This window comes from Hordeum vulgare, chromosome 1H (assembly GCF_904849725.1).
Source record: "Hordeum vulgare subsp. vulgare chromosome 1H, MorexV3_pseudomolecules_assembly, whole genome shotgun sequence".
Lineage (NCBI taxonomy): Eukaryota > Viridiplantae > Streptophyta > Magnoliopsida > Poales > Poaceae > Hordeum > Hordeum vulgare.
Window position 1 is genome coordinate 361,727,775 of NC_058518.1, and position 27,433 is coordinate 361,755,207.

A 27,433-nucleotide genomic window follows, 5' to 3' on the forward strand; every position below is an offset into this window, starting at 1 on the left:
ATATCTCTAGAATAGTGATCAGTAGCACAATATTATGATGTTCGATAGCAATAGTAACAGTAGGAGTAAGAGTAGCAGTTTTGTAGCAATTGTAGTAGTAGAAGCAATAGTGGTAACTTAGCAAAGCTTAATATGTGAATAGCTCGTACGATTTGGATGGGTGATAACGTTGGATAATATTCATCACGTAACAGTCATAACCTAGGGAGACAGAGAACTAGCTCCAATCCGGCAATATAATGTAGGCATGTTTTTTGTACATAGTCATATGTGCTTATGGAAAAGAACTTGCATGACATCTTTTGTCCTACCCTCCCGTGGCAATGGGGTCCATAAGGAAACTAAGGGATATTAAGGCGTCCTTTTAATAGAGAACCGGAACAAATCGTTAACATAGTGAATACATGAACTCCTCAAACTACGGTCATCACCGGAAAGAATCCCAATTATTGTCACCTTGGGGTATGCAGATCAGAAGACGTAATAGGTGCATACAACTTGCATGGTAGGATCTAAAATACAAATATATTGGTGAAAACATAGAAGGTTCAGATCTAAAACCATGGCACTCGGGCCCTAGTGATAGGCATTAAGCATAACAAAGTCATAGCAACATCAATCTCAGAACATAGTGGATACTAGGGGTCAAGCCCTAAGAAAACCAACTCGATTACATGAAGAATATCATCCAACACATCACCGTCCAGCAATCCTACGAATAGATTACTCACTCCCGGCAGTGAGCGTCATGAAATTGGTGATGGAGAATGGTTGGTGATAACGATGACAGTGAATCCCCCTCTCCGGAGCCCAGAACGGACTCCACATCTAGCCTCCCGATGAATAACAAGAGGAGGTGGCGGCTCTGTATCATGAAATGCGATGAAACTTCCTCTCCAATTTTTTCCCCGATAAATAGGAATTTATAGTATCCATATTAGAGTCGGCGGAGCCTCATGGGCCCCACTTTCACCACTACCCACCAGGGCGCGTCAGAGCGGGGTGGCGCGCCCTGGTGCCTAGGGGGTAGTCGGGACCCCCCCCCCTCAATTGGGTCTTGGTTCCATTATTTTTCTTTTATTCCAAACTAATTCTCCAAAAAGTTCCGTCAATTCCAAGAACTTTTACTTTTGCACAAAAATAACACCATGGTAGTTTTGGTGAAAACAACATCAATCTGGATTAGTTTCATTCAAATCGTGCAAATTAGAGTCCAAAACAAGAGCAAAAGCACTAGGAAAAGTATATATGACGGAGATGTATCAACTCCCCTAAGCTTAACCCATTGCTTGTCCTCAAGCAATTCAGTTGAAAAACTCAGAGTGATAAATAAAAACTTTTATGAACTCTTTTGTTCTTGTTTCCATATATATGCTTAAATAATACCTAGGTTTTCACCAAAGATCCTGACTAACCATGCATATGATACTCGTATCAATGGCATAATCAACTAGCAAGCAATAATAAAATATTTCAAATGCCAACACTTTGTCAAAACGATCATGATATAATATGACAATAATGGTATCTCGCTAGCCCTTACTAAGACCGCAAAACATAAATGCAGAGCACCTCCAAATTTCAAGTAGAGACTAGATATTGTAACCCATGGTAGAAGAGATTCAGTCATGATGCACACAACATTAACTATAAACAAATGCATGAGAATGGCAATAGTGCTCTCGAGACTGGTGCCTATTTGAGAAGGTGATGACTCAATAACAAAAGTTCAATAACATAAAAGTAAATAGATAGGCCCTTCACAGAGGGAAGTGGAGATTTGGAGAGGTGCGAGAGATCATAACTTAAATTAGAGATAAAAATAATTTTGAGAGGGGCACCTTTCTTGTGAATGTTATGACCAAGAGTGAAAGGTCGTGGATGTCGCCTAGAAGGGGGGGTGAATAAGCGCTTTACAATAATTATGGTTTAGGCTTGAACAAATGTGGAATAAAACTAATGTTTAATTTATCAAGCACAAAACCTAAAATAACTAGGCTCACCTATGCACACCAACAACTTATGCTAAGGAAGATAAACAACTAAGTGATAGGAAGATATATACCAAGAAACAATATGGCTATCACAAAGTAAAGTGCATAAGTAAATGGCTCGGGTAAGAGATAACCGAGGCACGTGAAGACAACGATGTATCTCGAAATTCACACCCTTGCGGATGCTAATCTCCGTTTGGAGCGTTGTGGAGGCACAATGCTCCACAAGATGCCACTAAGGCCACAATAATCTCCTCATGCCTTGCACAATGCAAGATGTCGTGATTCCACTAAGGGACCCTTGAGGGCGGTCACCGAACCCGTACAAACAAGGTAGGGGCAATCTCCACAACTTAATTGGAGGCTCCCAACAACACCACGAAGCTTCACCACAATGGAATATGGCTTCGAGGTAACCTCAAATGCTCGGGGCAATCTCCACAACCTAATTGGAGACCGTGAAGCTTTCCCGGAGCTTTACACCACAACGATTGAGCTCCGAAGCACCACCAAGCTTCTAGGATGCCAAAGCATCCGCGAAGAACAATCTCTAGGGTACCAAGTACCCAAGGGTAATAAGCTTCTCAACTTTTCACTGCCACTTATCACCGTGGAGAACTCAAACCGATGCAACTAATGCAATGGCAAGAACACACGAAGTGATCAAGTTCCTCACACTCAAATCCCTACGCAACAACAAAAGCTATGGAGTAATATGAGAGGAAGAACAAGGAGCTCACAAAGAAATCCAAGATCAAGATCCAAGGGGTTCCCCTCACATAGAGGAGAAAGGGATTGGTGGAAATGTGGATCTAGATCTCCTCTCTCTTTTCCCTCAAGAACTAGCAAGAATCATTGAAGGGATTGAGAGTTTGCAAAATCTAAGAAGGTCAACAATGGGGGGGAACACGAGCTGGAAAGATGGGGAACCATTGGGGAAGAAGACCCCCTTAAATAGGTCCCCACAAATCTGTCCGTTATGTGCAGAATTACACACGAGCAGTACAATCGGTGATGCGGGCAGTACAACCGGGCTATAAATATAGCGGTACAACCGGGCCACAACCACCCAAGAACCTCTCCAAAACAAAACCTAGTGTGGTGGTAGAGCGGTACAACCGGCCCACAACCACCCAAGAACCTCTCCAAAACAAAACCTAGTCTGGTGGTAGAGCGGTACATGGCCGGTACAACCTCTGGGCCAATTGTGGAGTGGTACAACCGCTCCAAACACCGGTTGTACCGGTCGACCGGTACAACCTCTCTTAGAACCAGAACAACCTCTTAGCGAAAAACAGGTAAGACAAAAACAGCCATAACTTTCGCATACGAGCTCCAAATTGAGCAACTCAAGCTTGTTGGATAGAAGATGACAAGTACTATCCAAAAAATGAATGGTTACAGAAAGAATATGTAGTAGAAAAATGCCAATGATATAGAGATGTGAAACCTCCATGAATGAAGAACCAGCAAAAACTCAAACATCGAAAACGTCATAGAAGATGCACATGAACTCCGTTTTCGATGAACTCGAGCTTGTCATAAAGATGCCCATAAGATCTAATACTCACGAAGAGGAACACCAAACAAGAACCTAGAAAGGTGATGCAAGGATGCAAATGGTTTGAGTTCTCAACGAACAATACGATCAAGCTACTCACCTGAGAGCCCCCCTTGACAGTACGGCAATCTATCTTAAAATAGAAAATCTATCAAGGACAAACCTATACCTTGCACATAGTCCACTTGAGCTAGATGATGACAATATTGACTTCTTCAAGATGGACCACCTTTGTTCATTGTGTTGGCTCGATGAAGACTTGAAAATTTCTCCCCCATACTCCACTATGGGTGAGCCACTCTTCGTCACATCATCACAAGTCCATTGCCACCACAATGGACGACAAGCTTCAAGCATGATATCTTCATGATGCTCCACTTGATCTTGCACACCGCAATCTTGATGACGATCACCACTTGACATCATCCTCTGTGGGTTGTATGAGATCTTCCTCTTGATGCAAGCCTATGGAAACACACCTTAGACCACGCAGAACTCTCACGAAGACCATGGGTTAGTACACAAAGCATAATGGACAATGCTTACCATACCATGGGATCACTTGACCCCTCTTGGTACATCTTGTACGCTTTGTGTGTTGATCAACTTGATTTACTCTTTGACTTAGTCTTGATCAACCTTGTGTCTTTATGACCATTCATTGGATAATACCTTGAATACCACCTTGGTCATCATATAAACTCCTTCAAACCAACAGATGGACTTCAAGAAGTGCCTATGGACAAATCCTACAAATATAACTTAAGGCAACCATCAGTCCATAGGGATTGTCATCAATTACCAAAACCACATATGGATAAATATGCTCTAACAATCTCCCCCATTTTGGTAATTGATAACAATCACTTTAAAGAGAGTTTATATACAGAAATAAGCATAAACAGGCACACACATGCAAAGCAATAATGCATGGGTATGAGATGCAAGTGCTTAAGAAACAAACGCAAACCTCTCTGAACTTCTCAGAACTAAACTTTCAAGAGAGTCTATATAAGGAAATAAGCACAACCAAGCACACACATGCAAAGGAATAATGCATGGGTTCGAGATGCAAATGCTTAAGCAATAAAAGAAAAAATATCGAAACATCTCCAGACTAAACTCTCTAAACTCCCCCCCCCCATTAGCCTCAATTGCCAAAATGGACGAAAAGTTTAGAAAGCCAAAATAATAGGTGCTCCTCCAAAAAGTGTGTACTTCTCAATAAATGAGTGCAAAGAAATACACATATACAATGATAAGTAGTTGGAGGAAAATGAACTATATCGAGGACCCAAGGATTGCAAAAAGAACAGTATGCCACAAAGACATACAAAAGAGAGAAGCAAGCAATCAAAATATACCAATTGGAACAAACAATCACATGGTCCTTCGAACCACATGAATAAAAGATATAATGATATGGGAAAAGGAGTGTTTTATAAAAACTAGAGAAGCTCCCAACGATTTGTGCACTAATAAGAATTTTTTGTATTTCATACAAGTGCATAAAATAGGATCGTTGCAACCCCAAAATTAATAAAAACACACAACAAATGCAAGAAAATAGATGACATTACAAGCATAGCACTTGCACCAAATATATGGTTGAGGAACATGTATAATAAGCAATTTAAAAATAGGCTCAACCAAAATGGCGTGTGTGAGTCATGGCAAATCCCTTGAGAATACTAAGATAAGGATGAGCATTACTCATAAACATAGTCTTGATGAAATGAGACACAAAGTGCAAAACATATCCTTCCCACACACACACTACTAGCAAATGGGTTCACAAGCTTACTAATAAACAAATTAAGAACCAACGCTTGGAATCACGTAAGCTCCCTTGGTGATTTTGATAATTCATGACAACATACATTGTCTCTTGGACTAACACTTTTACCTAGATATTTCAGGATTAGTCCATGGAGAACTATGGCTTAAGGTTTATGTGGAGATGCCCCTTGATACAAGAAAGGAATAATATTGGCTCAAGCTTCAAGCTAGAAGACTCTTCATTTTATATTTGTGAGAAATCACTTTTGAGTCCATAGGAAAGACAATACTATTAAAAGGGGGTGAGGTAGTAAAATGAACTGATTGCTCAAATGCTCAAGTTCCACATTCACAAATTCGGTTTCACCAACATTTCCATATACGACCCACCGAGTTTGAACCTCAGACAAAACCCTAGACATTCCCACCAAATTGGTGCAACCGAAACTGCATCGGTGCTACTGAGTTTGCGTGACCAACATTTTATTGCCAAGATACACAAAATCAGAATTCCCGAGTTTGAGTATCGGTGCCACCGAGTTTGGCCATCTGACCGTTAGTCACCTTTTCGGTGCCACCGAGTTTTGTATATCGGTTTCATCGAGATTCAAAAGTTCACACCTTTAGTGCTAGTCGGTACCACCGAGTTTCCAACTTTGGTGTCACCGAGTTTGCTCTTTTGTGTGTAACGGTTGGATTTTGGCTGCTACCTATATATACCCCTTCACCAACCTCTCATTCATGGGAGAAGCACTCAGAACACACACTTCATTTTCAGATCCATTTTCTGAGAGAGAACCACCTACTCATGTGTTGAGACCAAGATATTCCAATCCAATCATTTGAAACTTGATCTCTAGCCTCCCCAAACTGCTTTCCACCAAATCAACCTCTCCTACTCATGCATATTATATGAGAGAGTGATTTGTGTTGAGGAGACTATCTTTTGAAGCACAAGAGCAAGGACTTCATTGATCTACCACATCTATTACCTTTTGGAGGGTGGTTCCTCCTAGATTGGTTAGGTGTCGATTGGGAGCCTCCTACTTCGTGTTGTGGAGTTGAACCAAGATGTTTGTAAGGGCAAGGAGATCGCCTACTTCGTGAAGATCTACCGTGAGTAAGGCTAGTCCTCTGTGGACGGAATCCATGGTGGGATAGACAAGGTCGCTCCTTTGTGGACCCCTTGTGGGTCGAGCCCTCCATGGACTCTCACAACCGTTACCCTCCGTGGGTTGAAGTCTCCACTAACATGGACGTATGATAGTGCCACCTATCGGAACCATGCCAAAAATCATCATGTCAACCTCATGCGTTTGATCTCCCTACTTTACTCCTCTATTTACACTTGCATGTTTACTTTCCGCTGCTATACTCTTAGAACTGCATGTGTAGGGTGACCTAGACTTGTTACAACTGCTAGATTTCTGCCTTCCTTCAAATTGGGCTAGGTTAGAAATTTTATCTTGACAAGGATATTGCCTACTCTAGGCACATCTTCTATCGATCCCTCAATTGGTATCAGAGAAAGGTCTCCAAAACCTTGGTTTAACCGCCATTGGAGGAAAATGAATGTGACTAGTTCCCAGATTTTTAGTTGTAGAGTGCCTATTCTTGATGGGGAGTACTTTAGACAATGGAAATACGAAATTCTTGATATATTCGATGCGTTCCATTTGCGCAAGTATATTGAATACCCCTATGCGCCTCACATTGACCCCATACATCCTTCTCCTGATGATGAAGTTAATATGCTTGGTAATCTTAACATTGTCAATCTTATCATTAGAGGTTTACCAAGAAATGTGCTTAATAAGTTGCAAAACTTTGAGTGTGCTCACACCTTGTGGAAAGACTTAGAGAAAAGATATCCAAATTATTCCTTGGAGAATCTTGATATCATTGTTCACAAGTACATTGCTTTCCATAAGATGAAGCCAACCGATCCTAACTTTGATAAATGCCTATTTGAGCTTCATGACATCATGCGTGCTAAAGGAAATGTCATTACTATCAACAACATCATTGTTGAAGTCATTCTAATGCATAAACTTGAACATTGTAATAGTCAAATTTCTGATGAAACTTTTGTCTCTTACGAGGAAACTTCATCCGATGATGAATACGCTGAACGTGGCTACTACGATGATGATGAGAACTTCGACACCGAGTATGAGAAGACCATGAAGAACCTTAGTCTTATGGCTAACCTTAAAGACTACATGGCCGGTGGAAAGGAGTGGGTTCTCGACAGTGGATGCACTAATCACATGACCGGAGATAAAGACATGTTCCATGAGATTACACCAAACCATGGATCTCGGAGGTATTTGACTTTTGGAGACAACTCCAAAGGTAAGGTACTTGGTCTTGGTAAGGTGGTTGTATCTCATGATAGTTCCATTCAGAATGTCATGCTAGTAGAATCTCTTGGCTACAATCTACTTTCCGTATCTAGACTAGCAGATTTTGGTTTCGGTGTGCCATTTACGAAAGTTGAATGCCGAGTGTTTCGTAGCGACAATCATAACATCGTATTTACTAGTTTCCGTAGAGGTGATCTATATATTGTTGATTTCTGTAAGATATCCAAACCCCGTACATGTCTTATCGCAAAATTTTCTAAAGGTTGGTTATGGCATAGAAGGCTTGGACATGTTGGCATGCGTAATCTTGACAAACTCATCAAAGGTGATCATATTCTTGGTGTTAAAGATGTTATCTTTGACAAAGATAGACTTTGCAGTCTTGTCAAGCTGGAAAACAAGTTGGAGGAAGTCATCCCGTGAAGAACATCATGACCACAAGAAGACCCCTCGAGATGCTTCCCATGGATCCCTTTGGTCCCAACGCTTATAAGAGCCTCGGTGGAAATTCTTATGGCCTAGTTATTGTTGACGATTTTTCAAGATTTACGTGGGTGTTCTTTCTCAATGATAAGTCGCACGTACAAATGATCTTCAAGAACTTTGCTTGAAAAGCTCAAAACCAGTTTGAAGTGAAGATCAAGAAGGTTCGGAGCGATAACGGAACAGAGTTCAAGAACACTAATGTGGATACTTTTTTTGACGAATAAGGTATCTTACATGAGTTCTCGGCGACGTACACACCTCAACAAAATGGAGTTGTTGAGAGGAAGAACCGGATGCTCATAGAGATGGCAAGAACGATGCTTGACGAATACAAGACTCCAAGACACTTTTGGGCAGAAGCCGTGGGAACAGCTTGCCATGCCATAAACCGACTCTACTTGCACAAGCTTCTCAATAAAATGACATATGAGCTACTCACCCGTAATAAACCCCAAGTTGGATACTTTCGAGTATTCGGCTCTAAGTGCTATATTCTTGATAAGCATCGTCGATCTAAATTTGCACCTAAATCTTACGAAGGTTTCCTTCTTGGTTACGGATCAAACTCTCACGCTTACCGTGTCTATAACAACTTCACTCGAAAAGTTGAAGAGATTGTAGATGTGAAGTTTGATGAGACTACCAGTTCGCAAGATGAACAATTGTCAATTGATATAGCAGATGAGGAACCTTCGGAAGCTATCAAAGATTTATCCATTGGCAAGATTTGTCCCATGGAGGTGAAGGAAAGCATTTCATCAACTCAAGTGGAAGCTCCTACTTCGCACCAAGGCAAATTGCAAAACGACATGGAAGCATCTACAAGCGGTACATGACATGATGAAGAAGAGTAAGAGAAACATCTTGATGATCCACCTCAACCTTTCTCACCACCATCTAAAGGAGAAGATGACGCCAACGACAATGCTCAAGATGACGATGATGAAGAAGAAGCTCCTCCATCCAACAAGAAGAAGCTGTCAAGAGTTAGAGCAAGAGTGGACAGGCATCATCCGCTGAAACAAATCTACAGTGACATAAACAATGGGAGAATCACTCGCTCTAAAACTCGACTAGCTAACTTTTGTGAGCATTATTCTTTCATATCTACCGCTGAACCCTTGAAGGTAGAAGAAGCTCTCCAAGATCCAGATTGGGTGAATGCCATGCATGAAGAGCTACACAACTTCGAGAGGAACCAAGTATGGACACTTGTCGAAAAAACAGAAGGCGAGCAGAATATCATTGGTACAAGATGGATGTTTCGGAACAAGCAAGATGAAGACGGACAAGTTGTATGCAACAAAGCACGTCTCGTAGCCCAAGGATGCACGCAAGTCATAGGTATGGACTATGGCGATACTTATGCTCCTGTTGTTAGACTACAAGCCATTTGTATTCTTCTAGCTTATGCCAATCAACATGATATAACTCTCTACCAAATGGATATTAAAAGTGCCTTTCTCAATGGAGAAATTGAAGAGGAAGTCTATGTTAAACAACCTCCTGGTTTAGTGAACCCTAAGAAACTTGATCATGTTTACAAACTTCGTAAAACTTTATGTGGTCTCAAAAAAGCACCTAGAGCTTAGTACAAATGCCTAACAAAGTTTCTCATTGAAAAGGGTTTTTAAATTGGCAAAATTTATGCAACCTTATTCACTAAAAATATGTGGATGATATTATCGTTGGCTCTACTAACCCACATTTTAGTGAAAAGTTTGGGAAGCTGATGTTAGAGAAGTATGAGATGTCCATGATGAGTGAATTGAAGTTCTTCCTTGGATTGCAAATCAAACAATCGAGAGAAGGTACATTCATCTCTCAAACCAAGTACACCAAGGACTTGATCAGGAAGTTCAACATACAAGAGTGCAAAGGTATGAGAACCCCCATGCCTACTAATGGACATCTTGACCTCACTAAGGATGATGCATCCGTTGATCAAAAGGTTTATCAATCTATGATTGGATCATGGTTATATCTATGTGCCTCTCGTCCTGATATCATGCTAAGTGTTTGCATGTGTGCCCGCTATCAAGCAGCACCTAAAGAGTGTCATCTATTGGCTGTGAAAAGGATAGTGAGATACCTTATACATACACCAAACTTTGGCATATGGTATCCCAAGGGATCTTCTTTTGATCTTGTTGGATATTCCGACTCGTACTATGCTGGAGACAAGGTTGATAGAAAATCCACCTCGGGTAAATGTCAATTTCTTGGGAGATCTCTTGTCTCTTGGACATCCAAGATACAAAACTCGGTATCCTTATCAACTTCCGAAGCTGAATACATTGCCGTTGGATCATGTTGTGCTCAATTACTATGGATTACTCAAACGCTTAAGGATTATGGATTTCATGTTAGAAAACTCCCATTGTCGTGTGACAATGAAAGTGAAATTAAGATTGCATATAATCCTATCCAACATTCTAGAACCAAGCACATCCAAGTGCGACATCATTTCATTTGTGATCATGTTGCCAAAGAAGATATCGATCTCAGGCATGTTCGTACTGACAAACAACTAACTGATATTTTCACAAAACCACTTTATGAGAAAGTGTTGTGTCATTTGAGGAGGGAGTTGAACATCATTATTGCTTCAAACTTGAGCTAGACTCACTCAGATGCATGCAAGGGCATGAGCTTGGCAGATTGTTCCTTGATGTCATTGATATGACTATCTTATGTCTTGGAAACTATGCTCCCTTGTATTGCATCTAACCTTTTGTAGGTACTTGGAAGAAATGCATTCCACAATATTGCAATCAACTCACATCAAAAGAAATCTTGATATGGCCAAGTATCAACAACCTTTTCTTCGGATATGAAGGAAGAAGACAACAAAATCATATCCTTAAGAATTCTATGATATTGAATTTCACGGATGTCATTTGGATATATTATGTTCTTCCTTGCGTAACTAACCATTGTAGGTGAAAAGTGAACCAAAACGTCATGGATTGCTCCCAACTCAAGATGATCTTCATCAACTTTGAGCATCCACAACAAGTTCACCTACATACCACGTCATCAACATCATTCGAAGGTATGTATTCCTATCCTTGAAAAAGCTTTGTACCAAGACATGAGGTAAAGCAACTCAAGCGATATGAATACATTGAAATGCTTAATTGAAAAATGGCAACCCCATTTCACGCTTAACGATGAGTATCACCTATGATCAAGTATCCTTGCTTGACTCCTCAAGTCAAATACTCTAATATAGGTGACCTAGTCACCGCCCCACATCTAAATGGAGAATGTCGTATGGTTCACATTTGATCTTTCACATTCTTAGAACCATTCCACTCTCATCTATATGTGTGTATTATCAAAATTTATAAAACAAAAAAATATCTTATTCTTCTTACTTTTGTTTATCTGTCTCAGTTGGAATTATCATTCTTTCGGAATCTTGACCTTTTGAACCAATTCTTTCAGTCAGCCTATTTTTTGTTAAAGAGTTGACTATCATTGCAACTCGGTTTCACCAAATTGGAAAACTCGTTCCATCTGACTTCTCCAAGAGGCCTAAATACCAATCTCGGTTCTACCGAATCATATGCCTCGGTGACTCCGATTTTTATGACTTTGTTGCTCTGATAGTTTCTTCTGGATTATTGTCTTAGGGGGAGACAACTTCTCTAGGAGGAGAAAAACCTCAGTGATCCCATGCAGTATAAGAGCGAGAATCCTCTAGGATCCCTAACTCAGGGGGAGATCATTCAAGGACCTCTTATACATACCTAAGGGGGAGAACATTCAATGAACCCTACAAAATATCTAAGGGTGGAAAAGACTAAATCCAGGAACCCTTACAAAGGAGAGAAGTATCCAGAATCCTCTGTATTCTCTCAATGAATCCTTACCCTCTGACCTTTATTTTTGGTAATTGTGCCAAAGGGGGAGAAATATCATCAAAGCTTCCATTAAGTGAACCTATTTATAGGGGAGAAATACTATCAAATACTATCAAGAAGCTTATACAAAAGATGGAGCAACAACACTAAGGGGAGATACTTGTATCAAACCCTACACATTAAGGGGGAGAGAAAATACCATTTTAATTGGCTTTATTGGTTTGAATTTTTTCGCTACCTACTCCCAATATCTACATGCCATGATTCAGGGGGAAAGGAAACTTTACATACTCATTTTAGGGTATAAAAAGTTCTTGTTCCTTGGAGACATATCCTTTCATCAAATCCTATCTTAATTATGTCTTCAATTTCTTAGTACTTTTGAATTTCTTTGCATCTTTACAACAGCGTACTCTTGTGTTATCTAACATTTGTTTTCCCAAGTGTACTCCTATGTCAAGACGCTCAAGATCCTCAAGGTAAGTATATGCATCATATCCTTGTTCATGATGACCTCTTGTTTCTTACACATATTGTTTGCAAGAGGGAGTCTTAAACATCAAAGTTTTTCTTTCACATATGTTTGATGCATATAGCCAATATTCCTATGACTTGTCTTGTCCTTCTACATTGTGTGTGCCCATGCATTCCAATGCAACTATCCTTTAAAGGGATTGAACACATTTAGGGGAGCTTGTACTAGTCATATTTCCTTCGAAGTTGTCATATCCTTATGAGTATCTTTATTTGAAGCTTCGATTGTATGTTGTTATCAATTACCAAAAAGGGGGATATTGAAAGCACATATGCTCCCTTGGTGATTTTGATAATTCATGACAACATACATTGTCTCTTGGACTAACACTTTTACCTAGATATTTCACGATTAGTCCATGGAGAGCTATGGCTTAAGGTTTATGTGGAGATGCCCCTTGATACAAGAAAGGAAAAATATTGGCTCAAGCTTCAAGCTAGAAGACTCTACATTTTATATTTGTGAGAAATAACTTTTGAGTCCATAGGAAAGCCAATACTATTAAAAGGGGGTGAGGTAGTAAAATGAACTGATTGCTCAGATGCTCAAAGTTAGCCACCAAAACACTCAGTCATTTTTCCCACATATCCACTCCGTCAAGTTCCACATTCACAAATTCGGTGTCACCAACATTTCCATATCGGACCCACCGAGTTTAAACCACAGACACAACCTTAGCCATTCCCACCAAATCGGTGCAACCGAAACTGCATCGGTGCTACCGTGTTTCCGTGACCAACATTTTGTTGCCAAGATACACAAAATCGGAATTTCCGAGTTTGAGTATCGGTACCACCGAGTTTGGCCATCTGACCGTTAGTCACCTTTTCGGTGCCACCGAGTTTTGTATATCGGTCTCCCCGAGATTCAAAAGTTCACACCTTTAGTGCTAGTAGGTATCGCCGAGTTTCCAACTTCGGTGTCACCAAGTTTGCTCTTTTGTGTGTAATGGTTGGATTTTGGTTGTTGCCTATATATACCCCTTCACCCACCTCTCATTCGTGGGAGAAGCACTCAGAACACACACTTCATTTCCAGATCCATTTTCTGAGAGAGAACCACCTACTCATGTGTAGAGACCAATATATTCCAATCCAATCATTTGAAACTTGATCTCTAGCCTCCCCAAATTGCTTTCCACCGAATCAACCTCTCCTACCCATGCATATTATGTGAGAGAGTGATTTGTGTTGAGGATACTATCTTTAGAAGCACAAGAGCAAGGAGTTCATTGATCTACCCCATCTATTACCTTTTGGAGGGTGGTGCCTCCTAGATTGGTTAGGTGTCGCTTTGGAGCCTCCTACTTTGTGTTGTGGAGTTGAACCAAGATGTTTGTAAGGTTAAGGAGATCGCCTACTTCATGAAGATCTACCGTGAGTAAGGCTAGTCCTCCGTGGATGGAAGCCTTGGTGGGATAGACAAGGCCGCTTCTTTATGGACCCTCCATGGGTGGAGCCCTCCTTGGACTCTCGCAGTCGTTACCCTTTGTGGGTTGAAGTCTCCACTAACATGGACGTACGATAGCGCCACCTATCGGAACCATGCCAAAAATCGTTGTGTCAACCTCATGTGTTTGATCTCCCTACCTTACTCCTCTATTTACACTTGCATGTTTACTTTCCGCTGTTGTACTCTTAGAACTGCATGTGTAGGTGACCTAGACTTGTTACAACTGCTAGATTTCTGCCTTCTTGGAATTGGGTTAGGTTAGAAATTTTATCCTTATAAGTAGTCTATTCACCACCACCACCACCCCTCTAGACACATATTTTATCGATCCCTCAACGCTTTTGACAACCCGTGGTGAAGATAGGAAATAATAACCTTGTTAAGAGGAGGGATACCAATCGAAATGGCAAAACCCTCGTCAAGACAAGCATGAGGAAAAATAATCTTCACCACCAATGAGTGCATCAAGATGCAAGGATATAAGATCTGCACTCAAGACAAATCCTTTCGCGAAACCACCAACATATAAAAAGAAAATGCAACAGTGGACATGAAAGAAAAGAGGATATCAATTAGTGATGTAACTTCTCTCATGTGTAAAAGGTTCTAGGTAGAAGACAATCATGATGATATATATCCACAAATAAGGATGTACACAAGAAATTTTTACAAGAAGCAACGAACAAGATATCCAAAAGGAAGTCATGGATATACCAATAAGATCTTTGCTTGAAAGCATAGCACATGGCCTAATATTTTCTCATTGTACCTACATGAAATTCCAACACACATCAAAGACATGACAACTAGCAATAAGACATCATCGTTGGGATGCTTTGAGAAAGGAAACAAGTACCACAAGAATGAATCAAGAAATTCATGCCATGATGCAAGAAAGGTTGAATGTAATAAATCTATGAATGAAGTAGATACTTGTTACCGAGATAGTATTGGATTGATGTAGCAGATAATTGTTCGTTGATCATTGATCATTCTAAATTGGCTCCGATAAGCACATGGTGTCAACACCTTCCTTGTAAGTTAGCCGAGCATCCAATGCATATCCAATTGTTCCTGGAACAACAACACAAACAAAATGGTGCACAAACTCATTGGGACCAAAGTGTTAGAGAACCAACAATACATAGGACAAACTCCATATAAATATGTGCATACAGATATGAAATTGAATTTCATGTACACTTTAGCCAATTTATGACAAGGTGGATTTTCCCCTACATATTGGGTCAAAGAAAGAAAGGATGCCAAAGAAACAACATATAGTAAATATGCATGCTCAAGGCTTTCAAGAATCAAATCAATACATAGTTGATAAGACACCAAAAGACAAGGTATCAAGTGAGAATAAAATACCAAATGAAAAATTATCACTAGAAAGATACCAATTAAAATACACATCAAGGAATGTGATATCCATTGACACATTCCAAATAAAAGAAAACAAGATACCAATTGAAGGAAAACAAACACGAGGTATGTAGTTCCCAAAAGAGAGCAAGTTTCCAAACAAACCAATCCCTCGACAAATTTTCATGATGGCACAAAACGTCATAAAGAGCAATACTTGCGTCCCATCAACGCACACTTGATGGGGATCAAGATATTTTATGATAAACGCATAAAGAGAATGTTCTAAAGAAAATAGGATATCTCCCCCCAAGAGATGTGCATTATATAGAATTTGCATTTGAATAAAAAATGTGCAAGATGGGATCATCACTTTGTCTATATATATAGAAACACTAAACATGTTCAAAAAGATCCACAAGAGGCAAGGAAGACAATCATACATAAAGTCCAATGTAAAGAAGATTAGAAATTTCTACCACATGAATGGAATACCAATTGTCAAAGGACAAGAAGTATTTGGAAATAATTCCCATTGGTATATTGAAAATATATACAACATCATCTTTACTCCTAAAACACAATCAAATGACACTTGTAGGGATAACATGACACCTAGGAACAAGATAATTTACAATATCAACACTAAGTGGCAATACCTCAAATGTACACATTTTCTAGGCTTGTAATATGCACATAGCATATTACTCCTCCATAATGTGATACCCAACATTATTAACAAGTGGAAAGTGAAAACCCAATAAGAGATAATTAATGGACCATTTGGAATTTGAATTTCTCATGAGAAAGATATACCACATAGAGACTAGATTATCTTGAAATATCAATACTAAGTGGTATTACTCATGTATACACATTTATAGGATTGTTAGGTGCGCAAAGCACATCACTCCCCAAAATGGGATAATTCATTAATCTCTCAAAAGAGCCATCAAAGATATAAATAAGATTCAAAAAGGCTCAACACACGAATCAGATGTACATGATGCGCAAACCAATATACACATACTTGACTACTTCAAGATAAGCAAGTTGGAAGCACAACATATACAAACACATGCAAGGTACAAAACCACGACATGCAACGGGGCAAGTAACTAACAATGTAAACAATTTAAGTACAAGTTACTGTAAGGAGGCACATTGGATATAAGATAGAAACTCGATAATCCAAATGACTTGGTTTAAGATAATATGAATTATGAAGATCCCTTAATTGTTCGTTATGTCACCAAGTCTCCAATGTCCTCCATCATCACCTATTGATCAAGTTTGAGCTTGTTGGTCCCCAACCAAGTTGGGTCCTAAGAGGTTAGTCACAATAGGCTTGCCTACCCAAATGGTTCTTTTCTTGACACCACTTTGAGTACCAACAATCTTGGCAAACACATTGCCAACCTTATCCTTCCCAAGAGAATAGATATCATCAATAATTATTAGGTTGGATAAGTTACCTCTCGTGCAAGAAGAAGCGAAGTGAACCTTCTCACGACATAAGTAACAACATCTACCATTTACTTTCTTCCCAATTGATTTCCCAACTTGAGGAGTGTTGGCTTGGGTCTTCTTGGTAAGAGGCCTTTCTTCAACTTGTAGCTGAGTATGTGATTGAACTTGTGGCTGCTTCCCTTGTTGCTTCTGACTATGGGGATTATTATTTAATGGGCAAGATCTAACATGGTGCCCTTTAATTTTGCACTTGAAGCAAACAATCTTGGCTGAGTTCTTGATTTGTTCTTGGCCCTTCTTATTGTTGCTCTTGGACTATTTCTTCTTATTGGAGTTGAATCCAAGTCCACCTTTGTCATTTGGGGAAATTTTTTCCCACACAAGATATTGTTGAGTGTCTTCATGACTATTTTCCAAGTCTTTCTTCAAATAAGTGACTTGGGCCTTGAGCTCTTTGATTTCCTCTACATGGTTAGTATCAACACAAGTACTAGAGGGACTATAAACATCATTGTTAGAGTAACAAGGCAAGGAATGTAATTCATCACAATATGTAGCCACATTATGAGTAGATTAATTACGAGGACTAGCACATGAGAATATAGCATTTTGACTAGAAGTACTGATAATGTCCACATGAGACTCACTTGATGTTACATTGGTAGTAATAGCCGCATGAGCTAAATTTAACACATTATGGGATACTAGAAGATCATCATGAGAGCTTGTGAGCATTACATGACTTCCTTAAAAATTCCCATAATTGCTAAATAGCAACTCAAGTTGAGCCCTTATCTCAACATTCTCCTTTAATATGGATGCTTCACAAGAAATAGAGTTAGTAGTACAAGCATCATCATTAACAACGAGAGGAGAAGGCAACTTGACAAGCTCTTTAGCATATGAAGCTTCAAGTTGAGCATGAGACTCGGTGAGTTCGATGAGCGAACTCTTAATAGCCCTTGAGCCATTTTCGAGGTGCTCATAATCCTCAAGGAGTTTAGCATGAACAAATTCAAGCTTACCATTTTTAGTTCATATCATTAGCCACCTCGAGAGCTCTATCATGGGATTTTTTTTAATTTAGAAAAATATAGAGCAAAGGTCTCCTCAAGAGATTCCTTGGTGGTTTGTTCATTTTCAAGAGCTTGGGATAACTTCGCTATCTCATTAGCGTAATCATGTTGATGACCTTCCACTGTCTCAATGGTGGTCTCATGCTCCTCAAGATGAGCTTCCAACTCCTCAATATATTTCTTGCCCTCAATGGTAATAGTCATGATTTCCATGAAGTTGGAATGAGCAAGTTTGTTCTTATAAAGATATTTAAAAATCATTTCACCCTTAATTTTTAAGTATGCACTATTATCACTCTTTTCATCATTATCATCATCCTCATTATCATCAACATCGTCATCATGAGATATATTGGGATTCAAGGTAGGAGATACCTTTGAAGCCTTAGCCATAAGGCAAAAGTGAGAAACAATAGATGATGATGTAGGATCCCTTGAAGCATAATTCAAGGCCACATCTTGTTCCATGGAGATATAGATTTCCTTTACATTAGAACCATGAGATTAGATTTCCTTTACATTAGAAGCATAAGGCAAAAAGCACATTAGAACCATGAGCATTGAGATAAGAGTTTTTCTCATCCTCTAAAGATATGTGTTGAGGATACTTTGCACGAGAAAAACCCATATCTACAATTTTCTCCGAATTTGGGTACATGGCCCTAAAGACATTAAGCATGTGAATTACCCAAACATCAAAATTTGTGCTGTCGAAACTAAGAGTGTCAAACAATCCTAATCCCCTAGTCGACATCCTTTCTCTCTAGGTGGTAAAACCTAATAATGAGAGACCTAGCTCCGATACCAATTGAAAGGACGTGGATGTCGCCTAGAGGGGGGTGAATAAGCACATTAAAATAATTATGGTTTAGGCTTGAACAAATGTGGAATAAAATTAACGTTTAATTTATCAAGCACAAAACCTAAAACAACTAGGCTCACCTACGTGCACCAAAAACTTACGCTAAGCAAGATAAACAACTAAGTGATAGCAAGATATATAACAAGAAACAATATGGCTATCACAAAGTAAAGTGCACAGGTAAAGAGCTCGGGTAAGAGATAACTGAGGCACGTGAAGATGATGATGTATCCCAAAGTTCATACCCTTGCGGATGTTAATCTCCATTTGGAGTGGTGTGGAGGCACAATGCTCCCCAAGATGCCACTAAGGCCATCGTAATCTCCTCACGCCCTCGCACAATGCAAGATGTCGTGATTCCACTAAGGGACAATTGAGGGCAGTCACCGAAACCATACAAACAAGGTTGGGGCAATCTCCACAACTTAATTGGAGGCTCCCAACAACACCACGAAGCTTCATCACAATGGAATATGGCTTCGGGGTAACCTCAAATTCTCGGGGCAATCTCCACAACCTAATTGGAGACTCTGAAGCTTGCGCGGAGCTTTACACCACAATGTTTGAGCTCCAAGGCACCACCAAGCTTCTAGGATGCCAAAGCATCCACGAAGAACAATCTATAGGGTACCAAGTACCCAAGGGTAATAAGCTTCTCAACTTTAACTTCCACTTATCACCATGGAGAACTCAAACCAATGCAACTAATTCAATGGTAAGAACACACGAAGTGGTCAAGTCCCTCACACTCAAATCCCTCCATGACAACAAAAGCTATGGAGGAATATGAGAGGAAGAACAAGGAGCTCACAAAGAACTCCAAGATCAAGATCCAAGGGGTTCACCTCACATAGAGGAGAAAGTGATTGGTGGAAATGTGGATCTAGATCTCCTCTCTCTTTTCCCATAAGAACTAGAAAAATCATTGGAGGGATTGAGAGTTAGCAAGATCTAAGAAGGTCAACAATGGGGGGGCAAACACGTGTTGGAAAGATGGGGAACCATTGGGAAAGAAGAACTCCTTAAATAGGTACCCACAAATCTGGCCGTTATGTGCAGAATTACATAGGAGAGGTACAACCGGAGATGCGTGCGGTACAACCGGGCTATATAATATAGCGGTACAACTGGCCCACAACCGCCCAAGAACCACTCCGAAACAGAACCTAGTCCGATGGTAGAGCGGTACATGTCCGGTACAACCTCCGGACCAATTATGGAGTAGTACAACCGCTACAAACTCCGGTTGTAGCGGTAGACTGGTACAACCTCTCTTAGAACCGGTACAACTTATGAGTGAAAAACATGTCAAACAAAACAGCCATAACTTTCATATACGAGCTCCAAATTGAGCAAACTCTAGCTTGCTCGATAGAAGACGACAAGTACTATCCAAACAATGAATGGTTATAGCAAGAGGAGGTAGTAGAAAAATGCCAATGACATAGAGATGTGAAACCTCTATGAATGAAGAACCGGCAAAAACTCCAACATCAAAAACATCATAGAAGATGCACATGAACTCGAGCTTGTCATAAATATGACCATAAGCTCTAATACTCACAAAGAGAAACACCAAACAAGAAGCAACAAAGGTGATGCAAGGATGCAAATGGTTTGAGCTCTCAACGGACGATACGATCAAGCTACTCACTTGAGAGCCCCCCCCCCTTGACAGTACGGCAATCTATCCTAAAATAGAAAACCTATCAAGGGAAAACCTATACCTTGCACATAGTCCAGTTGAGCTAGATGATGACGATCTTGACTTTCTCAAGATTAATCACCTTTCTTGATTGCGCTGGCTCGATGAAGACTTGTAAATTGCTCCCCCATACTCCACTATGGGTGAGCCACTCTTCAGCACATCTTCACAAGTCTATTCCCACCACAATGGACGGCAAGCTTCAAGCATGATATATTCATGATGCTCCACTTGAGCTTGCACAGCACAATCTTGATGACGATCACCACTTGACGTAATCCTCTGTGGGTTGTATCAGATCTTCATCTTGACACAAGCCCATGGAAACACACCTAACCCCACACAGAACTCTCACGAAGACCATGTGTTAGTACACAAAGCGTAATGGACAATGCTTACCATACCATGGGATCACTTGACCCCTCTCGGTACATCTTGTACGCTTTGTGTGTTGATCAACTTGATTTACTCTTTGACTTAGCTTTGATCAACCTTGTGTCTTTATGACCATTCATTGGATAATACCTTGAATACCACCTTGGTCATCATATAAACTCCTTGAAACCAACAGATGGACTTTAATAAGTGCCTATGGACAAATCCTACAAATATAATTTTAGGCAACCATTAGTGCATAGGGATTGTCATCAATTCCCAAAACCACATCTCGAGAAATATGCTCTAACAAAGAGTTTTCAATATCTTCCATGCTAAACAAATTAGCGGTAGTTCCCAAGCAGTAAAAGTAAAAATTAGTCCCCCTCCACCAAGAAACACAAGCCATGGCTAGCCGAATCCTCGGGTACCCTCCATATCAACAATAGTCCGGGGGAGCCTTCTTTAATTATTTGAAATTTTTATCATGGGAATGGGCATCTCGATTACCGGCCCCTCTTGTGCAAGGACGAGTGAATAAACACGCATCATGGGAATAACCCTCTTAACATGGAAGATACTGACCACCCCCTGCGCTCCATAAGCGGTACCGGCACACAAAATAGATGTTCATTTTAATTATTAGAGGTGGCACATGCTAATTTACTTGGAACGACAGAGTAATGCCGCATATAGGTAGATATACTGGACTCTTTTGGAATAACTTTTGTTTGAGGATTTAGATGCACAAGCAATTCCCCCTTAATTCAGGCGGAGGCTAGCAAATAGGTTGAGAAGCGACTAGCTAGAGAGCAAAAACGGTCATAAGGATGCGTTGTGAGTAATTAACATTGAATACTAGCATGAGTAGGATATAAACACCATGAACATAAATATCGTGGAGGCTATGTTGGTTTTGAATCAACTACATGTGTGAACATGTGCCAAGTCAATCCACTCGAACCATTCAGAGGAGGATACCATATCATCATACTACATCACAACCATTTTAATCCATGTTGACATCTAAAATAAATCATTATCCACTCCTAGCTACTTAAGCATGGTATGGGGAACTATAATCTCTAATTTTCATCATAAACATGTTCAATCATAACATGCTGAATAATGGATACTGAGTTAAACATATTTACAAAAACAAAAGTAAGTTGAGTTCATACCCGCCTTTCTCTGCCCCACTCACTTCATCATATATCGTCATTATTGCCATTCAGTTGCAGGATTGAATGATATGAAAATTATAATAGTGCAAGAGTGTGGGGGACTAAGCTGGAATCTACAAACATTTTATTCAAAGGAGAAGACAAGGTAGTATGACCTCTTTATTAAATCAACAATAATGCATATGAGAGCCTCTCGACATTTGCATCATGGTCTTCTCCTTAGTATGACTCAACAAAAGAAAAGAAATTCAGAGAAACATACTCAAATATTTTTTGAGTTTTTAGTTTTTCTTGAAGAAAACAAATTAACAAAGGAAAACAAAAGACGAGAATGGGAAAGTCCCAACAAGAAAAAGAAGAACAAGAAATCTTTTTGGGTTTATTGTAATACTACAACTAATTAAACTAGAAAGAAAAATTGAAAAGAAGCGAGAAATGTTTTTCGGATTTTCTAAAAAAAATCGAACACACAAAAAGAAAGCGAGAAAATAAATATAACATGGATAACACAAATGAAAGAGGATGAACACCGACAACTGGAATGAAATGTGTGAATATGAATGTATCCTGCCAGAAAAAGGTCTTGCTAACCCACAAGTATAGGGGGTCGCAACAGTTTTCGAGGAAAGAGAATTCAACCCAAATTTATTGTTTCGACACAAGGGGAGCCAAAGAATATTTGTAAGTATTAGCAATTGAGTTGTCAATTCAACCACACCTGGAGACTAAATATTTGCAGCGCAGTGGTCGGTAGCAGAGTAGTATGATAGTTTGATAGCAATAGTAACAGTAGTAGTAACAATAGCATTCTTGTAGCAATTGTAACAGTAGAAGCAACAGCGGGACTTAGCAATGCTCAATATGTGAAAGCTCGTCATACGTGCTTATGGAAAAGAACTTGCATGACATATTTTGTCCTACCCTCCCGTGGCATGCGGGGTTCATAAGGAAACTAAGGGATATTAAGGCCCCCTTTTAATAGAAAACTAGGACAAAGCATTAACACGTAGTGAATACATGAACTACTCAAACTATGGTCATCACCGGCAATAATCCCAATTATTGTCACCTTGGGATATGCGGATCATAACACGTAATAGGTGCATATAACTTGCATGGTATGATCTAGAACACAAATATATTGGTGAAAACATAAAAGGTTCAGATCTGAAATCATGGCACTCGGGCCCTGGTGACAAGCATTAAGCACAGCAAAGTCATAGCAACATCAATCTCAGAACATAGTGGATACTAGGGATCAAGCCCTAGCAAAACTAACTCAATTACATGTTGAATCTCATCCAACACATCACCATCCGGCAAGACTACAAAGAGATCACTCAGTCTCAGAGGTGAGCATCATGAAATTGGTGATGGAGGATGGTTGGTGATGACGATGACGGCGAATCCCCCTCTCCAAAGCCCAGAACGGACTCCAGATATGGCCTCGTGATGAAGAATAGGAGGTGGCGGCGGATCCGTATCCTAAAATGCGATGAAACTTCTCTTCGATTTTTTTCTCGGGAAATAGCAATTTATATTATCCAGATTAGGGTTAGCGGAGCCTCGTTGGTCCCACTACCCACCAGGGCACGCCAGAGGGGGTGGCGCGCCCTAGTGTCTCGTGGGCAGGAGGGGACCCCCGCCCCCGCTCTAGTGGGTCTAGGTTCGAGTATTATTCTTTTATTCCAAAATAATTATCCAAAAAGTTTTGTCCAATTTTGAGAACTTTTATTTCTGCACAAAAACAACACCATGGTAGTTCTGCTGAAAAGAGCATCAGTCCTGGTTAGTTTCATTGAAATCATGCAAATTAGAGTCCAAAACAAGAGCAAAAGCATTAGGAAATGTAGATAAGACACAGACGTATCGGTTTCCGGTTGCACGAAGGACACGGACGGGTGCGGGGTGGCATGACGAGGTCGATGGTGGGGTCGCATGGTGTGTGGGAGGACTCAGACGAAAAGTGGGCAGTTCGCCCGAGGTGCACGGGCACGTCGATGATTTGGAGCATCTGGGAACAAAGCAAGTGAGTCAGAAGGTGTGTGTGGTCACCTCAAGGGCGACGGACAAGGCCAGGGTCACGGGCACTTACGGAGCTCGCCAGAGTTTGCGCGTGAGTGGTGGACGACTTTGGTCTTGAGTGGTCGTGGTGTTTCAGGGGGTTCGGGGCTCGTCGGAGATGTCTCAAAGATGCACCGTGGAGCAGCGGATCTAGTGGTGATGGTGGTATTTCAAGTGGGGTTGTCGGTCACCGGAATTGTGTCGGGGGAAAGCTAGGTTACAAGCGGACGTGAGGATGCATGGTGGGTCAGCTTGACAGCTTCCCACCTCGCGGTCTTGGGTGAAATGGAGAGGATCTTGAGGCCTTCTTATAGGACATGGAGGCATGTCCGGAGGTGCATGATGGGTGTGTAAGGTGGAGATCGTGCACGACTTGGGCGTCGGGGTCGTGCTCATGGTGGGGCGAGCGGTTGCGGGAGAAGGGGGCGACCCTAGCAGGTGGGGTCCGTCTGCAGTGAGTGAGAGGGAGAGTGAGAACATGCGCGTGGGTTGCCATTGTTGCTCAGATCGCTAAGTTAGTGGACTGCTGGTAGATTTAGGCTCTTTCCTTTTATTTTTAATTTATGTTTTCTCTTTTCTTTCCTCATTTCTTTCCAAAAATAAATGGAGTTTGAATTTCGACTTTCTTTGAACAAATAATAATTTCTATATTCCAAATGGAATATTTGTGAAATGTTGCACATTTCTTGTGGGCAAATTGGGAAATTAATTCATGCACTTATATTTTCCTTTTGAATTTGAATCTGGTTTCAAAACAAAATTTGTTCCAAATCCATTTTAGAAAATAGGTAGATGGTTTAGGTCATTATTTGGACTTATGAAATATTATCTCCTGCCAAAATGATGTCGAGGCCATTTTTGATTGAATTCTCATTTTAAAAAATTGTTTTCAAAATGATTCAACCTCAGTTCCTTTTAGGGAATTTTAATTTGATTTGGATATTCTTTTGAATTATTTAGAAGCTCTTTGCCCAACAATATTTCAAAGGATTGGGTCCCAACTATGGCTAGCTAAGTTTCTATTGGTTGCCTTAGGGTTTCACCCCATCTAGTTAATCAATCAAGAAGTATTAGCTAACAAGTAATCAAATATCTGGGGGGGTTTGAAAAAATTAACATACGAGATTTGGAAAAAAAATTGGGATGTGAAAGATGATATCATCGTCACCATGTTCTTCACTAGGAACATTTTCGTCGGTTCGCATAAACTTGATATATTCCTTGGGAGGTAATTCATCTCGCACGGAAGGAAAATGATCTCTTTGCGAGCCAATAGTCTCAACAAATTGCACATCTACAGCTTTGACATGGTTGTTTTGATAGGTGTTGAAGACTTTGTACTCATGTGCTTTCATGCAAATTTACAATTCTGATTTGCATCCTGAATCAAACATTTAGCACTGAAGACTTTGAAATAACTTACATTGGATTTCTTATCTGTAAGCAACTCATAGGAAGTCTTCTTGAGGAATTTGTGAAGATATACCAAGTTAATGATGTGACATGAAGTATCAATTGCTTCCGGCCACCATCGGTGTGGATTCTTTTATTCGTCAAGCATGGTATGAGCCATCTTGATGGAAGTCCTGTTCTTGATCTCCACGACGTCCTTCTATTGTGGGTGTAGGGAGCTGAGAGCCCATGAGTAATACCAAGTTCATCAAGATAAATCCTAGTGTTTTTAAACTTTGTGCCACTGTCACTTTTGATGTGCTTGATCTTCACGCCATAGTTGGTCATGGCCCGATTTGTGAGGTGTCTAAAGACATCTTGTACTACAGTTTTGTATAAGGTGATATGCACACACATGTAATGAGAAAAATATCAACTATGAGGAAGCCATATGAGGATGCATCATTAGTCAATGTGTCATAGTGAGTAGGTCCAAAGAGATCCATACGAAGCAGCTCAAATAGACGAGTAGTAGTCATGATCGTCTTTGAGGGGTGTTTGGCTCTACTCATCTTCCCAGATTCACATCGCCACACAGATGGTCCTTGTTGAGTTTGACGCCCTCGATGTCAATGACATGCTTTTTCTTCATGGTGGTGCTCAAATTCTTCATGCTAGCATGTACAAACCGTCGATACCATAGCCAGCATTCTGAAGCTTTTGCTATAAGACATGTCACAGGTTGTGGTCCTGGAGAGAAATCTACAATATACAAGTCACCTCTTCGAAATCCTTTGAAGACTTTGGATTTGTGAGAGACCATCGGTACAATGCAAAGATACTTGTCAAAGATGAGAATCATATCAAGATCACAAACCATTGATACTGGCATTAGGTTGTATCCAAGGGATTCGACAAGCATCACTTTGTCCATGTGTTGATCCTTTTAGATAGCAACCCTATCTAGACCCAATGCCTTGATTTTCCCTTTGTCAGCTTATGTGATATGCTTCTGGGTGGATGGATTTAGAAGCGAGTCCATAAGTAAATTACTATCACCAGTCATATGATTCAAGTAGCCATTGTCCAGGATCCACTTAGTGGCACGAGGTAATTCTTTGTGGAGAGGAATTAGTGACTCTTACCAACACAGAAAGCATTGATCCTTAGTCTATGATGAAAAAGTTCTTCAAAAGAAGGTTGTTAGTGGTAAGAACAATAGGAATTTCAGTAATGTCAAGGACAAGAGTAATGGAGAGTCCAATCTTCATTTTCATCTTGCGTCCGACAAGATCTTTCACGTCTCCAAGGATTTTCTTCGTTATCAATGCATCCCTTCTAGAGACCCTCCGTGCAAAAGAAGCTAGTTCTTCTTAACCACCCACATTTGAATGGGTGCCTTAGAGGAAATGAGTCTAAGTGCAGCATTTGAAAACTTAGGTGATGAGGACATCAATACCATTGTTACACCCACACCTTTGAAGCATTTGCATTACGCTCCACAAGGCGGTTAGAGTACTCAAATGAATAAGAACAAAAAGTATTCGAAGAATTGTGAACATAATGGTTTGAATAATAGTGTTCATCTTCATGAGACCTGTCATTGTATCCCTACAAAACATAAGCATTAGTGCAACCATAAACAAGTTTACAACCATATGAAGACTTTGGTCCATATGAATAATTTGCTATCGGGTTTGTCTTCTTCGTAGTTGGTGTCACGATGACATTCACACGAAGAATTTCTAGAAGACTTTTAGGAACCCAGATTTTCTTCATGGGTTGACCATTCTTGCAACCAGTTCCAATATGTCGGCAAATACTTCACCATTATGGTTGTTGAACAATTTATAGTTTGAGTCAAATGACTAGTCAATGACGTAATAAGTAGCACA